General features: G+C 37.4%; 1 protein-coding gene across 1 annotated transcript in view; it reads left to right on the top strand.

The window, feature by feature from the left end:
- The window catches only part of ATP2A2 (ATPase sarcoplasmic/endoplasmic reticulum Ca2+ transporting 2), a 1,687,617-nt gene that overhangs the window by 1,432,966 nt on the left and 237,034 nt on the right, over positions 1–17,617 (top strand). The gene's annotated exons all lie outside the window — the stretch shown is intronic.

Below are 17,617 nucleotides of genomic sequence, written 5' to 3'. Positions count from 1 at the left end.
AGTAAGGATGCAAGCATTCCAGCAGAAAGAGTTCCCTTCCGCCAAAGTTTTGTTGGGATGAAAAGTATTAAAAATTGGAGAGAGCAGTGTGTGTGTAGAAAATTATCAACTGGACACCAAGCAGAAGAGAACCCAGTTTATCCTAGCAATCAGGGAATGTCAAGAGGCAAGTGAGAGATTCAGGCTGCTGTGTCCAGCTGTCTTCAGAATATTTTTTTCCTGGAGGCTCAGACTTAACTTGATGCTGTTCAAGCTAAGGAGGAAATACAAAAGTTTATCCAACAAAAAGTGAGCCATCAAACAGAAGGGAACTCGGATACTCATTCTTCTGACAGTAAAACTCATATAGAGACCTTGCCAGTGAAACTCTTTCCAGCATTCCAAAGGAAAAAAGCTTGAGAGACCAAAAAACGCACAGAGTTCCACCAGAAGAATCAAGAGTATGTTGGACTTGAACCAGATTCTTGTGTTGGAAAATGGAGATAAACCGGAAGAAGTCCGGCAAAACTGAAATGATTAAATACATGTGAAATTATAAAGCATCAGTCACATTTATAAAACATGACTTTGCAAGAAAAAGTGCCTGAGAAATATTGGATTTTTGTTGACTAGTTTTAAGAAATAAAAGCTTTAGAATGTGAAAAGAGAAGAAGGGTTGGACAAAAGCAAGTTGCAGTTAATATGGTGCAATCTTGAGTGGGTGTAAAGTTCACAGATTATATGTAAAGTTGATACGTCTTTTATTTTTGTGTAGGTGAATGTCTGGATTAATGCTATTGGCTTAATCTAAAAACGAGTGTCAGAATCAGGTAGGCTTGAAAAAAAAGATAAAATGATGAATGCTATGAGTAATGCTAAGTTTCTTGCATATGCAATAATTGTTAATAATTAGCTTTTCTTTTCCTTTAAGAAATGTTCAGTGGGAGTCCAGACGTCTGCAGCTGAAGGCAGGTGTAAATTTTGTTTTAGTCTCTGTAGTAAATGAGAGATTCCTGCATGCATCTACAGGGTTAACTTTTTTTTTTCTCTGCTGACTTGGGGTTCCATGGAGACTAGCTGTTTACAGGTGAAAGCAATTAATCTTGAGAGTTCCAAGTATTGTTTGCTGAGGGAAATGCAAAATTTAAAGGTACAAGGGCAAGCAGTTTAAAAAAAAAGTTTGAAATTATTGGAAGTAAATAACAGCTACCATAGCAGCCTTAATACTTCAGTGCATTTAATAAAACAGTATATAATTTAGTTTTATTTGAAGATAGCCAGTGCAGTTAATATTTTCTGAAAACATACAAGCTGTTCACATTTTTGGGAGGGTAATAGAGATAAGAATGGTAAGCAATCAGTGCAAGTGGGAGCACAGGCTATAAAATGCTCTCTAGCACATATGACCTTAATTTGAGGTTAGGTCATGCCTGTAAGTGCAGCTGTTGATTTGAGGCAATTCGTCTCGTCTCTAGGGTTAAACTTCATTTTTTTGAAGATGTACATAGCATTGTATGTTTAAGTTATGGGGGTGTTCTGAAAATGTTTTTTTTTTTTGTTTGCGGGTTTTCATTAAAACAAAAAGTCTTGAAAATGTGACATGGTTTGAAATTGAAATGACAAGAAACAAGTGTATAAAAGATCACCCTGCCAAATATTGATGTGTGCATGTAACACAGAAGTTGGAAATGCACATTAAAAAACACTGTCCTGTGTTATAGGTGGAACTTCTTATCATAATAGCTACGCTATCCGTATTACTTTGGAATGTAAATGGCCTTACAAGTATAGACAAACAGGTAAGAGTATTAAATTGTATTAAGGAATGCAGTATCCAAATAGCAGTGCTGCTGGAGACACATTTGGAAAGATATGCACATGTGAATTTGATAAGGATTGCAGGATGGATATTCAGCAGAATATCAGGGATGAAAGAAAATGGGAGTTGATTATACTAATTGCTAGAGGAGCTCCAATAATGATAGAAGATTAGGAAAAAAAAGATAACTGTAGATTTGTGGTAGTGAGGAGCTACTGGCAAGGCAGGAGGGTTATGCTGGCATGTGCTTGTATTCCACCAAACACTGCTATAAAGGAACTTAAGAATTTTTGGGAAAAACAGTTGGCTTTCAGCAGGGAATATTACTTGTAGATGTGGATTGGAATTGATGTGCAACAGTGAAGATGTATTTAGTGGCTGTAGAAGAGAAATATAATGAGAGAGTAGATTTCTGAAGACATTTATGAAAATATGTGGTATGGAAGACTTGATTTCAGTAGTAGAAACTTTGACAGAATTTGCATATTATTCCCCAATGTGTAGTTATTGGGTTAGACTAGACAAAATTGAAAGCTTTGACACCCATCCAGTAACTATTTCAGATCATGCACCAATAAAACTAAGGTGAAATACTACCTGCTAAAGAGAGAGATTTAAGGAATGGGTAGTGGAAATTATTCAAGAGTTATTGGGGAAGATGGAAATTTTCTTCAGAAGTTAGAACTAGCGAGTGAGATAAAATGAAAATGGAGCTTAAAATAGGGTGGAAATAAAAGAAAAAGATGATTAAGAAGTAATAAGAATTATTTAGAAAAGCTGGCAAAAGTTAAATTATTGCAGAATAAGGAGAAGTGGTGTAACTGCAGAGCGCTAAAGAGAAAATAAGGGAGTATCTGAATAATGTATGTGAGTTTAGAAAGATTGCTGTTAAGCAACTGTTTTTTGATAACTCCAGAGCACAAAAACTTGTATCACAATAACTTACGCAACAGGAAGAAAGGGTTGTCACCAAAGTTAGAGAGCATATAACAAGAAAAAATAACGAGAGACCAGAGGTATTAGACATATTTCAGAAATTTTAGGAAAATTTGTATAAATCAGAGAAGTGAGAAATCAAGGGAGCACAAATGAAAATATTTATTTACTTTATTTTATTTATTTTACATTTGTTGACCGGGATAGTCCGACTGGATGTATGTCCATTTTCAGTGGAGGCCCGGGGAGAAAAGCTCCACATTAAGACAAATTTCAAGACCGAAATCCTGACCATATACAGTACAGATAATGTGAGACAGGTAAAACATTTAAAATACAGGAACATTTATATAGTACTGTTACAGTAACATACCAACATACCCGACTAAATAAGTTAAAAATTTTGAGTAAAAGGATTAATAAAAAATTTTTTTGAGGGTAGCATTGTTTATAAAGTTTACCAAACCTTAGGAGGTGAGCTACTACAGTAGGAATTAAGAGAGAATATCAGAGCACCTGAAATAGCATGTTAAAGATAGATCGTAAAGAATGGTTCTGCTAGGGGAGAAAGTGTCAGTCAGGATTTGTGCATGGGCAAAGCCATTGGGCTTTAAGGAAGATTCTTAATTGCTTCTTGAAAAGTGGTGTAGAAGAAAGGGCTGTTCAGTTGGAAAAGTGTTCCAAGAGTTACCAATAGAGTTTGAGAACAAGCTATCTTCAGATTTGTTGTTGGACTTTAGGGTAGCTACAAGTACCTTATTAGCTGATCGAAGGGTTGATAGATTTTTATATGGGCAGATAGGGGTAGAGAGTATGGTTGTATCTGTGGGATGGTGTAAGATCTTGTGTATAGTAGTAAGTTGCTGGAAAAGAATCTGGCTTTGCAATTCCAGCCATCCTAGCAATTTAAGATTTTGGCAGTGGTGGGTTTGAAAAGGGGCACTAGTGGCAAATCTAGCTATGTTATTATAGGCTGTTTCCAACTTATGAAGATTATTTTTGGATAAATTGGTATAGATTGGGGATGCATAGAGAAGGGTGGAGATTAAGTGAGTTCAGGCAATAGCAGTCCTAGCTAGTGGTGTGAGATAGGGTTTAACTCTGTAGAGGAAATCAAGTTTTTTATTAACTGATTTAATGGTTAGGTTGATGTGTGTCGAAGTTTAGATTATGATCAAGTGTTGCACCTAAAGGTTTGGTGGTTGTGTCCGGAGTTATTACAGTACCATTATTAGATGTAATTGTGAAGTTGATAGCAGGAGACTTCTGAGTGGGAGAGAATAGTTCCAATTTAGTTTTTATGGGGTTAAGGAGGAGACCGCATTGATGGAACCAGTTTTCAATTAAGGTAAATACTGCTTGGGTACTCGATTGAAGTCCAGCAGGTGAGGAGGCTGAACATATTAATGTTGAGTCATCAGCATATTGTATGCAGGTGGTTTGTGGAAGGGAGATTTTCAGATCATTTATGAAAATAGTGAAGAGGAGGGATCCCAGAAGAGAGCCTTGTGGGACTCCAAGAGTTATAGGGAGAAGAGTAGATAGTTTATTTTGCCAGAGGACTGTTTGTTGCCTATTTCCTAGATAGGACTTGAACCAATAACTGTCTGGGTATCTAGTGAAAGTGATTTGAGTGAGTTTAACAGTAATTGATTAACCATATGAAATGATTTTTGAGAGGTCAATAAAGAGGGCTGAGGACAGTAAGCTATTGTTACGATTTTTATTAGTGCAGTCAGAAAAGGATAGTAGAGCAGTTGTAGTACTATGGAAAAGCCTAAAATCATGCTGGCAGTCAACTAGCAGGTGGTTTTGGAGGAGATGATCAAGTAGATGACGGTGAATACATCTCTCATAATTTTTGCTAAGGGGGAAAGTAGGGCTATGGGACAGAAGTTTGAGAGTTCATTTGAGTTCCCACCCTTATGCAGTGGAATAATATATGAGACTTTCCAGAGGGATGGGGTGGAACTTTCTGTAATGGTTCTGTTAATTAAGATGGAAACAGGGTAGGCAAGCACTCCAGCTGCCATTTGAAGGTATTCAGCTGGGAGGATGTCAGCTGATGGAGTACATGGTTTAAGCTTAAGAAGTAGGGAGTGTGTGAGAGATGTTAGGACAGGTTGCAGTTGTAATACTTGCGGTAGGGTGGTTGGCATGGATGAGTTGGTGGTGGTAACAGGTGGTAAGGTATTTGCTAAAGATTGAACAGTTTCTGAAAAAATTTGTTAAAAATATCAGCAATTTGTGGGAGAATTATGAGTCAAGTTAGAGGGGGGCAGGGGTTTTGGCTTGTCCAGGATGGAGGTAATGTATTTAATCCAGACCAGAATTTTTGTGGGTTTAGATATTGGGTTTGTTGGAATTTAAGGTAATATTTTTTTTATAACTTTATAATATTAATATTATATATTAATTTAATATAATATATAATTTTATATACATTTTTTTTATTTTTAAATAGTAATGGAAGATTGAGTATGCCACGTTTAGAGGTAGATGAGGCTCAACAGTTAAAGCAGAAGATGAGATAAAAATGGTAACATAAGATCAATCTTCTGGAAACTCTCCAGGAGCAGCTGGTATTCTGTGGAAGTTTGGAAGTTAGGAGGGAAGAAAGTGATAGATTTGTAAGGTCTTGTTTAACAATATTTTAAAATGAAGGGAAGCACCAACATCTTAGAATGACACCCAACTTTCGTATACACCTATTTCAATTTTAAACTGTGATTATGAAGTGCTTGTTTGTACTAGTTAAAAGAATGGCAAATGTGTTGCCAAAATTGATATGAATCAGCATGATTTTATGGAGAGGAGGCAAACATTTTACAATGTTAACAGAGCAATTTATAATCCAGAGGGAAGAAAATACCACTGTTGGTGGGTCTTGATGCAGAGAAAGCATTTTGACAGTAAGCTGGGATTTTGAGTAGGGCAATGGATGTATTTGCATTCCCTGAGTTTTGGGAGAATATATGAAGGATCAGAAGCAATAATTGAAGTGGGAGGGTTCCTTTATGAATAGTTCTGGACGGTTTAGATTTGGAGTTTATCTTGAGAAAAGGAGGGCAGGGGTTGTGGAATAAGTTGATCCATCCAGTTTAGCAATGTGGGTTTAAGATTACTTGATTACAAAGGATATTCTAGAATTTTAGAGCTGCACAGTTAAGGCTCTTAAATATAACACAAGTAGAAGGTTATGATTCAAAGCGGAAAGGGATGATGAAAGCAGGGGGAAATGAAAGAAATTAGAGAGTGGGATTTTGAGTGTAGAACTTTAAGAACAGCCATACGAATATTTGTAAAACAGAATTTATTCTGAGAACTAAGCCAACACAATAATTGAGAAAGGGGTGACTGCAAGTTGGGGGTACAGGGAATAGGCAAAAGGTGCTGGAATTTACTGGAGAAAACTGGCAAAAAAATGTATTGGAAACAAATAACTAGAGAAGGAAAGGTAATAGAATGGGATGATGCCATGAAGACATTTGGACTGCATGCTAGGGACTGTCTTCCCTACTAAGGTTGACATTGTATAGACAGAGAAAAGTGAAAGACCTGCTCTTTTAGAGTTTTTAGTTGAGTCTAGAACACAGACTGCTGTTAAAAGGGATACTTTGAAGGGCATATAAAATATTGCACTATAATTTTAAGAATCAGAGGAAGTTAAAGACTGGGAAGAGACTGGACAATCAGTATGTAAGGGAATAATGGGAGGCCATATGTATGTCTGACAAGTATGCAGTAAAGTCTAGAAGATGTAGGATTTTTGCTTGGAAGTGTTTGCATGCATACTTTTTATTTCAAGTAGAGTCCAAATAATTTTTCCTCCGGTAGCTGGCAAAAGTTGGAGGTGTGATGGTGGAGAGTGACTGGGAGCGTATGTTTTGGGAGTGTAATCAGTTGGCAAATTTTAGATTCCTCACAGAGTACTCTGTCAGAAATATTGGGTGAGCAAATGGTTGTAACTAAGCTGTACTTCTTTTGAGCTGGGACACAGACACACACAGTAAGGTCTTGTTAAGTTTAATTCGAGTGGCTACCAAAAAAGCAATTACTTGAAAATTGAAATCAAAGTCTAAACCAACTGTATTTGAAGTATTGACTGTTGTAACATAGATACAAAATTGGAAGTGGGACCTTTAGAAAATGGAAGGAGTACTTGCGGATTAATGCTCTGGGGAGGAGTGAGTTTTAAGGGAAGGCAAGTATTGAACAATTTATGTAATGTTGGGCTAATGATAGTTATAAAAAAGTGATATATAATGTATGCAATTGAAAACCTGTAAATATGTTTTTTCTTGTATATATTACTGTATTCTTGCTTGTGTCTAGTGATTTAATAAAGATATTAAAAGGTGCTCTAGCTACATTTAAAAAAATGGGCACTGTTGTATTAAATGCATGCAAGTATTAAGGCTGCTGAGGAGGCAATTTATTTTCTAGTTTCAACCTATTTTTTCACTAAATTGCTTGTCTCTGTACCTTTAAATGTTATTTACATTGTACCTCTTGCATTCCTGTCTGCACTGCGTACTCAAGAGCTGTCAGGATTGTTTGATCCACAGACAGCTTATCTCAAAGTAAAAACAGTCAATGAGAGAGAGACGCAGCAACTTCGCAGGAAGAAATCTTTGTAAATTTGCCGTGAGCACCTCCAGACTTCTTGTCTACCACCAAGAGCATTTGCTAATGTTGCAAATGCAAGAATCTCACCATTTGTCTTACCTTTTTTATTTTGCCTTATTTTTCATGCCAGTTTCCTTAAAAAAGCTTGCCTAAAGGTTAAACCAAGGGCAGTTATCTAGGTATCTACCCCTGCAAACACGGGAAATTACAATTCTGCATATAATATGATCAGTATAGTATACTTTTACACCCAACTACCGCCTTAGCCCAAGAATGAAACATTATATTAACTTTTAACTTGCTTCTGTCTGACTTTTTTTTACAGTGTAAATCCTGAATATATTATAAGTAAGATGAAGTACTTACTTGCTTTAATATCTTTAGTTTATACAGCAGTCACTGATAAGACTCCTCCACCTCACATTTAAAAATTCACCGGACTGCACATTATGCAAAACTGCCTTACAATATAACATGTAATTTACGTCATGAAATGTTTTGTACAAATATTAAGAAAAAAAGCATACTTCATTATTACTACTACTTTCCCTTCACTGTCTTGCTAAAAGTGGGGTATATGCTTTACATTTTTGTCCAGCAGTTTAAGCACAGTCAATAAAATTCCAGTTGTTCTCGGCTACATTTTCTTGCAGTGCCACTTTTCACTTGCTTATTCCTATAGCCTCTACATTCACAATTGCTAGTCTTCCTGATCATCTCCTAAAGTAGACTCCAGAGAATTTTTCCTCAGGCAGACAGCAAATGTTGGAGGTGTGAAGGGTGGAAGAAAGAGGTAATCGGGAACATGTTTCCTGGGAGTGCAGTGAGTTGGCAGACTTTAAGGATTCCCTGCAGGATACACCAGAATACACATGCTGGGTGGGCAGTTTGGTCTGACGAGAGAGAGATGATTTTTCTGAGCTATGATACAGCATTGGAATTGCCTAGACATGGTAAGGCATAGCTGTGTCTAGTAATGGTGGCTGCCAAACAAGAAATTACTAGAAAATGGAAATCAAAATCTAAACCAACTATAGTAGGAGTAATGAATATACTAACAGAGATCAAATTGGAATTGAGAGCTTTAGAAAAGGGTAGGAGCAAACTACAAATGAGAAAATGAGGACTTCCCCTTCACACCTCCAACGTTTGCTGTCTGCCTGAGGAAAAATTCTCTGGAGTCTACTTGGGGTATAGAAATATCTATGTAAATTTTTCCAGGCAAAAATCCTAAATCTTCTAGATTTTGTTGCATGTTTGGTAGACATACATATATCCTTCCATTGTTTCTCTGTGAATTGCTTATCCAATCTCTCTTCCCAATCCTTTCTAACATCCTCTGATTGATTCTTATAGTTGTCATGCAATAGTTTATATGCTGTGCTAATTATCCCATAATTGTTCCTTTAATTGCAGCTTCTGTTCTAGATTCTACTAAAAGCCCTACCACTGCTGATCTTTCATTTAGGACCCCCCTATTTCTTTCTCTTTGCCTATACTCTATCGGTCCCTGATAGGGAAGGCACTCTCTAACCTCCAGTCCAAATAAATTCTTAGTGTCTTCCCATTCTATGATCTTTCCCTGTTATTTGCTTCCAATACCTTTGAAATGCATTACTCTTGACTGAATTGTACTTGTAGAGAAAGTAGTTTTCATTATTCTTACACAAAAGTAAAACGTGAGTCATATGCCTAAAATAACGTGGAAAGAAATTCATGATGTCAAAGAAATACTAGATTGTTTCACTTATTACTTCACTGACCTTTAGTGAGAACCAGTTAGGACAGAGGGCTAAAGCTCTGAGCTGCTGTTAAGCCGCTTCTTGTGTCCAAGGTACAGAGTTTGATTCCTTCGACTGTCATTTGCTGTTGTGCACTCTGATCAGTCACTTAACCAGACAATGCTGCTGGGTCACCCCTGAAAAGGGGTAGTTATATCTAGTGGGCTTACATGGTCAACAAATAAAGTGAAAAAAAAACTTGTCTTTACTGCATGTCAGTTACGGGATCATTTTTGTTCCACACAGAACTCTTAACTTTATTAGAGTCATTTAGTATTAAAATTGCTTTTGGGCGGCCACGGTGGTGTAGCGGTTAGCATTGTCGCCTCACAGCAAGAGGTTCCCTGGTTCGATCCTCTCCTGGGGTGCCTTCTGTGCGGAGTTTGCATGTCCTCCCTGTGGTCACGTGGGTTTCCTCTGGGTGCTCCTGTTTCCTTCCACATCCCAAAGATATGCTGTAGGTGGATTGGACACTCTAAAATTGGCCCTAGGTGTGAGTTGCGTGTGTGCCTTCTGTGGAAGGTTGGGCTCAACTCGACACCGTAAAACTCCACTGCCAATCTTGAGCGGACAGGTGATCCGCTGTGGTGACCCCTAACCGGGAAAAGCCGAAAGAAGAAGTATTAAAATTGCTTTTAAATTTTTCTAAAGATACTTCAGACACAGTTTCACCTCTCAGCAGGCTTTTATACTGTCTTCAGATATCAGTCAGCACAGCACTTATTTGAAGTGGTTGCAACTTTATAGCATTTATAATTGACAAAACAGTGAATATTTTGTTTTTGACTAAAATCCTTTATTTATAAAGATTGCATAAAAACAAAAATTGCCATTTAGTAACACTGTTATAGACTTGTAAGATCTGTGTCTAAACTACAAATAGCTGTACACTGTTGGTATTACTAAATGTTATTTGTTCATTTTGTTTTAGTTTTGTGTCTGGAAAGAGGGACAAATTTGGAATATTGTTTATTTTGTTCAAATTATACATCTAAGTAAATAACTAAGGTAAGGAAAATATGATGAAGAATTTTACATTAATAGGAATTTTGTTCTAAACCGTTTTTGATGCAGTTTAGTTTTTATTTTATTAGAGCAGAAAGAAGCAGTAGGGGAAGCTTGTCTACATTCTGTCACTATACTTTAACTGTAGAGCAATTTTTTTCAGCGCAACAAAAATCAGTCCAATGTTTAAGCCTTTAAAACAGGACAAAAACTACAAATTGCTGGCTTACAAGGACAGACTTAGCAGATTCTGTCCATTCCTTAAACTTCTGAGGAAGGCCTGTTAACAAAATTATGAAATATAAAAGTACCTCTTCTAAAGTGGAACATAAATAGTAAAAGTTACCCCACTGCAACAGCAATGCCTAACAAGAAAGTAAAATGATTAGGTTGGGCTCCCTTAAAGGATATAACTGCAACATTTGAGAGCCAGACATCAAGCGTATTACTCAAAAGAGAAGACCAGTGAGACTTAGCTGATTCTGTCCATTCCTTTAAACTTTTCTGAGGAAAGCACATTAACAAAGTTATGGAATATGAAAGTACCTCTTCTAAAAAGGAACATTTATAATAAACCGTACCCCACTGCAACAGCAATGACAAGTGTAGAAAGTAAAGTGTTTAGGAGGGGTCCCTTAAAGGATATAACTGCTACATTTGAGAGACAGATCAAGCTTATTACACAAAACAGAAGATCAGTGAAGTAGATTTTTTTTCAATTTGATAAACCGTGTATATTTCTTAAATGAAAATACTCCTTCCACATGGATACCTCTAGTCAAAAGATGCGATTCAAACTTAAAGAATCTGGAGGAGAACTCCTCTACAAATCCCTTTGGTACTTGCATAGAAATGAAGGTTGGAAGGTAGCTGATTAAAAATTGTGCGTCTCATTATTTAATATCAAACTGTATTGCTGTACTACTCCTGATGTGATTATATTTCACAACGGTGGGCAACAATGCCCACACATTTGAACATGCTGTATTCCAAACAATATTAAGAAAAACAATATCCTCATCTACGTAAACAATTTCAACAAGGCAAAACTAAAATTACACAGCCTGTTTTTATAACTTTGGATTTACTCTGCAGCCTATTTTTATAACTTTGTATTTATGGATGATGTTATAATGATTATGGTAGCTTACAGACACAAGGAACAAAGTTTTATTCTCAAAGAACTGACTAGATTTTAAAAGGCCCACATGGGCAATTACCCTAGTATGAACTTTATGACATAATGGTTAAGATGTTTACTTTACAGACACCAGGTACCGAGTTTGATTCTCACCTTTGGGAAACGTGGCTAGAATTAGAATAGCCCCCTGGTGTTATTAGCCTAATAATCTCCTATGATGATGTAGTAGTGTATTTTTTTTCTAAATCATGTCTTTCAGATTTCTTTTGAAATTCCTTAAAGTTTTTTCACCCCCAAATAAAATGTCTGCTGGAACCTGCCCTGATGGCTCCCCCTATCTGCACCCAAATGTCTCATTATGTCAGTCCGGTTTTTGGAACAACACCTTTAATTGTTTCTCAAAGTTTTGTTCCCTCCATCCTAAAATTTGAAAGTATCTTTTGAAGTTCCAAGTTACTAGTACCAGCATTAAAAAAAAAGTGTGTTTCCAGGAAAGTTGACTGGAGATTAAAACCCCTTTGCAGCAGAGATCCAAGAAAAAATCTCCATGGTTACATACAAAATTATTATCCCAACATGCAAAACATCTTTTAAAGCAGAAGTATTTGTAAGGTTATAAGCAAGGCATATAAAAAATTAATTAATTGTACTATGCAGTAGACCTACATTAAAGTGAATATTTTATAAAAATGTATGCAGAGAGTTTTTGAGGTTGCACTGTAGTGCACATATGTTAAAGTTGATCTTTTATAAAAATTAAAACGGTCAGTTTTGGTGGTTGCACTTTATGCATTAAAGGAAATTGTTATACCAGGACAGTGTTGGAGATAGGCACTTAAGTAGTGAGGGAATAATGATTGTTGGGGCTGATACAAGTGTGAAAGTATAGAGAGAGTGATATGTCTTTATGTAGTAGAAAGAAGAGAGCCTTGGATAGGGACAGAGAAGATGTCCATCCAAGATGCAGTAGAGATCATGTTCTATGAGGGATGAGTTAGCAAGGAATATATATATATATATATATATATATATATATATATATATATATATATATACACACACACACATATCTGTCAGAATATTTGCAGGGGGGAATGTATGTGGTGGCCATAGAGATACTTGGGATAAGAAGTAGAGGACGACCTTGAAAAGGTCAGTGATATATTAGGGGAACATTCTGAAGGGAATCTGCACAACAGTTGTGCTGTAGTTGGTAGAAGCAATCTGCTATTGTGTGACACTGTTTAGTTGGTGGTATGCTCTTATGTGGGGGAGAGGCAGCTGGAGAGGGAGGCGTTAACCAGGTAGTTCGGTGCAGTGACAGTTGTGTCAAGTAGGAAGGATTTTGTTTCTGGTTTGAAGGTTTTTGGTACATTTATTTGGCAGAGTTAAGTTGAGAAGAAGTTCCACTGTTTTGCCACATGGCAAGCATACAGTGAGTTCTCATGATAGTCGTATGAGTGAGTCTCATTTGCCAGACATTTTTTTGCATTCACAGAGTAAAAGGGATATACCAGTGTAGTAGACTGCTGTGGAGTGACAGACTTTGGAGGACTTTGTGCCATTTTGTAATTGGGTGAGGGTGAAGAGGTTAGGGGAGTTGAGCCAGTTTTGCAGTTTGAGAACTACACTGTGGTATTTTCTATTGAGAAGGTTGGTGGCAGATTTATTATTGTATGCAAATGCTGAGCTGTGTTGATTGTAGGCTAGTAAAAAAATGCTGGGGAGGGATAAGGTAGGCAGCAGCTGCACTGACTTTCCATACTTGATGTCATAATATATATATATATTTTTTTTATCAACAGAGCATAACTAGTTTGGTGCTATGGGGTACTTAGGAATATGTAAATTTAAATTTTGGGTGTTCAGTAGTGATTCTAACAAAAGAGGGAAAAAAATTAATAAAATATATGAAATTAGTAACAAATTTATGATATTCAGTTACTAAAGTATAAAGTTATACATTAATTATTTAGGGTTCATTTTAATGTCTCAGCATATTTAATGTAATTGTGAAATGGAGGACTTTAAATTAGTGTGATCATGTCTGTTTTATGTGAAGTATTGTAGTTCAGGGCGGCCACGGTGGTGCAGCTGTCAGCGTTGTTGCTTCACATCAAGAGGTTCCCTGGTTTGATCCTTGCCTGGGGTGCCTTCTGTGCAGAGTCTGCATGTCCTCCCTGTGGTCGTGTGGGTTTCCTCTGGGTGCTCAGATTTCCTCCCACATCCCAAAGACATGCTGTAGGTGGATTGGACACTCCAAATTGGCCCTGGGTGTGAGTGCATGTGTGTGTGCCTTCTGTGGAAGGTTGGGCGCCGGGCTGGCAACTCGACACCTTAAAAACTCCACTGCCAATCATGAGCGGACAGGTGATCTGCTGTGGTGACCCCTAACTGGGAAAAGCCGAAAGAAGTAGTAGTAGTTGTATGTGGTTGAGCTAGTTCAATTAATGTACAGTCAGATGATTGAAGGGTAAGTAGGGTGAGCAGTGGTGATACTGGTTTAGGTGCAAAGAACATGTGTTTTGCTTTTGGGGTTTAGGGCACTGTTAGATTCCAGAGGCTAGGTTTCCACGGATGTGAAGGAGTGTTGAGTTGACACTAAGTTTAGAGACAGAGGGTAATGAAGAAATGACAGTAGAATCATCCACATACAGGATCAGAGTGGAGTTGATTTGAATATATTGAAGAGAAGTGGACCTAGGTCTTTGATGATCACTAACTGGGATGGGAAAAATGTAAAGGAGGATTGTAGTCATTTTATTCTCCGAGGTCTGATGATGTGAACCACAGGATTGCTTTGCCCAATTAGCCTATCTTGGAGAGAATATTAAGGAGAAGGGGGTGTGAGACCGTATCAAAGGCTTTATACAGCTCAAGTAATACTGAGGAGACTAGGAGTTTCTGTTCCTAAGGGCATTTACAGTATTGAGAAATGAGAGAAGAGCCATGTCAGGGCATGATGGATGTTGGTTTGGTTATTAGTTAGGATCCAGTCTACTATGGATAATGAGCCTGTGGATTTATTGTTTCTAGTAGTTAAATTGAAAAGTATGTATAGAGAGATTGATGTGGGAGTGTTGTGGAAGACCAGTTGACATTTACATCATTTAGGATGTTCATTTCAAGTAGTATGGTGGAGGATAATCAGGAGGTACTTTCTTTCAATACATTATAGTTAGAGCTGCTAGTTAGAGGACTGTTATGCAAATAGGCCTGGTATTTGTTAATGTTTTGGAGATATCGAGATTCATGTTTTTTTTGGGGGGGGGGGGGCACAGGGGAATTTTTGCTGTTGAGAAAGGTACAGTCAATGTGTAATGAAGTGTAAACAAGTGGCAAAATCTCTTCAGAGGCTGTAGTGGATTTTAACCATCCCTCACTTATGGCTAGAATGTCAGGGTTGTTTGATTTAATCCAAGAGTGTAGACAGGGAGTTTTATTGTGTATACTGTGGGTATTTAGAGGGAAGAATGTGTTTATGTTGGAAGAATGTTTAAGGTGTTGACTGTTGAAAATCTCTAGGGTTGGATGGATGTCCCCACTGAGACAAAGTGAATCATAAATGGGGGAGAAAATGACTGAACAATTTTTGTAATTTAGTAGTGGGGTAATTTGACTAATATAACTTTTCTCATAAGATGGGAGAGACGTTAACAGCTGCTGCTTCTCACCCTCCCTTGTTAGTCCTTTCCAAGTCCCTAGCCACTAATTGAACTCAAGTCAGCTGAGTTATTGTGAGGACTTTATCACTACATGCCACAAGGCTGAAGCACTTAAATTTTTTTGTTTCAGATGCTTGTTTTTCTGTAGATCCTAGGCATCATTCAGCCTTCTCAAAAGGATGCATGCCTGAACATGTGGATTCTGAAAATAAATTGAGAGGGAGAGTTCTCTTTCTGTGTTTGTGTAAACCTGGCACAAATACCTCCCATATTGCCGTTAGAATCTCCCATGGGGCTGTCTACGCATTGGTGAAGAGGTGTAAAGAGCCGACTGTGGTCCTGATACCTGTGGTAGACTAGTAACTGAGAAGCCAGAAAAATTGATAAAGGCGAGTTAGAACCAACAGCAACTTGCCCCTTTTGGATGGGAGGGAGGCATTCCATCCTGCTACAGTGGTAGAACCTACTGGAAAAATCAGTGTATACCGTACAGCTTAAGGACCATTGATATGCAACTGCCTCTTTTATTAATTATTTTCCAGAACTCCTCTGGTTGACAAAAATGTCTGACCTGTCTATAAAACTGAAGGGACTAGACGTTTTTACTGCTTGTATCTTACTATCCCATGTCCATAGTCAAGAAGTTTCAGGTTCTCAGTTTTTGTATCCTCTTTTGTTTACCCTCTTCCCACATATCCTTAATTGCTGTAGCAGAATATTTTTTAATTCATAGTCCTAAATACTGTATGTTATGCCCCCATTTATTTTCTATCCCGAAAAGACTTGAAACTGTCAAAATGTTCCACGATGCTAAACTGTCCTTTTTCTGAATTTAAGTATAAAGCGTCTGCAAGTAAAACAAACTTTTCCATTGCTATACCTCTGTGTCCTTGAATTAGTGAGTTTCTTATTTTCTTTGCCATTGGCTCTATATATAAACCAAGTAACAAAGAGGAAAGAGGGCAGGCCTACCTTGTCCCACTGTCCAAATGGAGAGGAACCCTTCCACCTTCATTTTAATTGAAAATATGTGGGAATGTGCACTCTTAACAGTGGAGAGCATAGTAAGTCCTCAGATCTGTGAGCATGTTTATCTGCTGTTGTAGGAAGGTGAAGGCAGAAAATGGAAAAAGCTTCATGGTTGCCAGGATGATGGCTACCCAACAATTAGATCTTACATTGTTGATGGTAGATGAGTGAACATGATCATGGTAGAGAGAGAGAAATAGAATAAAAGCCAACACGGCAACCATGGCAAAGAAAATCAGTTTATTACAAGACCTAAACGGGTAAGCACTTTCACATAATGATATCCTTTATCAGATGTCAATAATAAAATGCATAAAATCAAGCACATTTATCTAGGGCAAAACTCAAAACTGCTGATCTTAATGAGGGGTGTGTATCTAGAACATGGCTTCATCTAGTCTTGAGTCTTCGCCCATTTTGCACTAACACTAGCATTTAAACCTGGGTGTCTATGTGCCTGTAGTCTTAATATCCGGCATAGCTCTATCTGCTCTAGATAATTATTACCGTCTCCACCTCTCATACTATGTGGAGCACATTGTAAAACTCTAAAACTAAAACTGTGTCCTGATGAGTTTATATTATGTTTAGCTAATGTGTTATTAATGTTTTTTCATTTAATTTCATATATATATATATATATATATATATATATATATATATGTGTGTGTGTGTGTCTACTGACTCTATCCCTGAACCCGTTGTATTGTCTTGCCTATATGAAAACAAGAGTAGTGATTACACATGGCCAAATACACTAAATGAGTAGTGTTACATTCCGCATAAAACCTGGGCCTAAAAATAAAGTCCATTTGAGGGTGAGTAAACTCCTATATCTTAGTTAAAACATCACATAACTCTACACCTACCACAAGGAAAGGTGCCTAGCCTACTGAGTATGGTGTTGACATATTGTTTAGTACCACACAGCAAATCCTTAAAATTGCTGTTGGTTCTGTAAATAAAGCTAGGCATACTTCCTACTAGTCTGCGGATCTAAAGTTAAAAGATGCCAATTTTTCTTTATGGTATTCCGTACAAGATTGATATCACTTTGTATACCTGGTATTAAATGACAACAGTGGTCTCTTAGATTTCCCACTATGTGGTCCCCCATCCGTGAATGTAAATTTGATATATCAAGAGCTGATTTCTTAACTAAGACACCTTCCTGTACCTCCTTCACCATCCTGGTATATCCTGTACATTGCCATGGTTGCCTTTGTTAGTTATAAATAAATAACATTAAGAATTTACCTTATATGCCTTTAGTCAGGAACAACACTTCAGGATGTGCAAACAGAAATTTTATTCTTACAGTGCTGGGAGACCTTCGTCTTAGCAGATGTCAAAATAGTCTCTCTGAACAGAGACAAACCACATTTTTATACATTTTTCTTATCAAATACGGTCATGCACTTTCATTACGTTACAATGACTGTGTCCTATAGAAAACTTTGCAGATGTCCTCAACCCTTGTGATTTTTGCCTCAGACTTCACGTGAACACCTTCCTATACATGATTCACCTACTTCGAAGGGGTCTTGGTTTCTGACCTTGAATGTTTCAAACCTGCCCTAGCAACAAAGCACTCCTAGCCTGGAGGAGTCAGGCTAACCAATTCCTTTTTGTA

This window comes from Protopterus annectens, chromosome 4.part0, assembly GCF_019279795.1.
Source record: "Protopterus annectens isolate FY-2018-M chromosome 4.part0, PAN1.0, whole genome shotgun sequence".
In the NCBI taxonomy this organism is placed as follows: Eukaryota; Metazoa; Chordata; order Ceratodontiformes; family Protopteridae; genus Protopterus; species Protopterus annectens.
The sequence above is the reverse complement of the archived record's forward strand: the minus strand, read 5'-3'. Positions and strand labels throughout refer to the sequence as shown.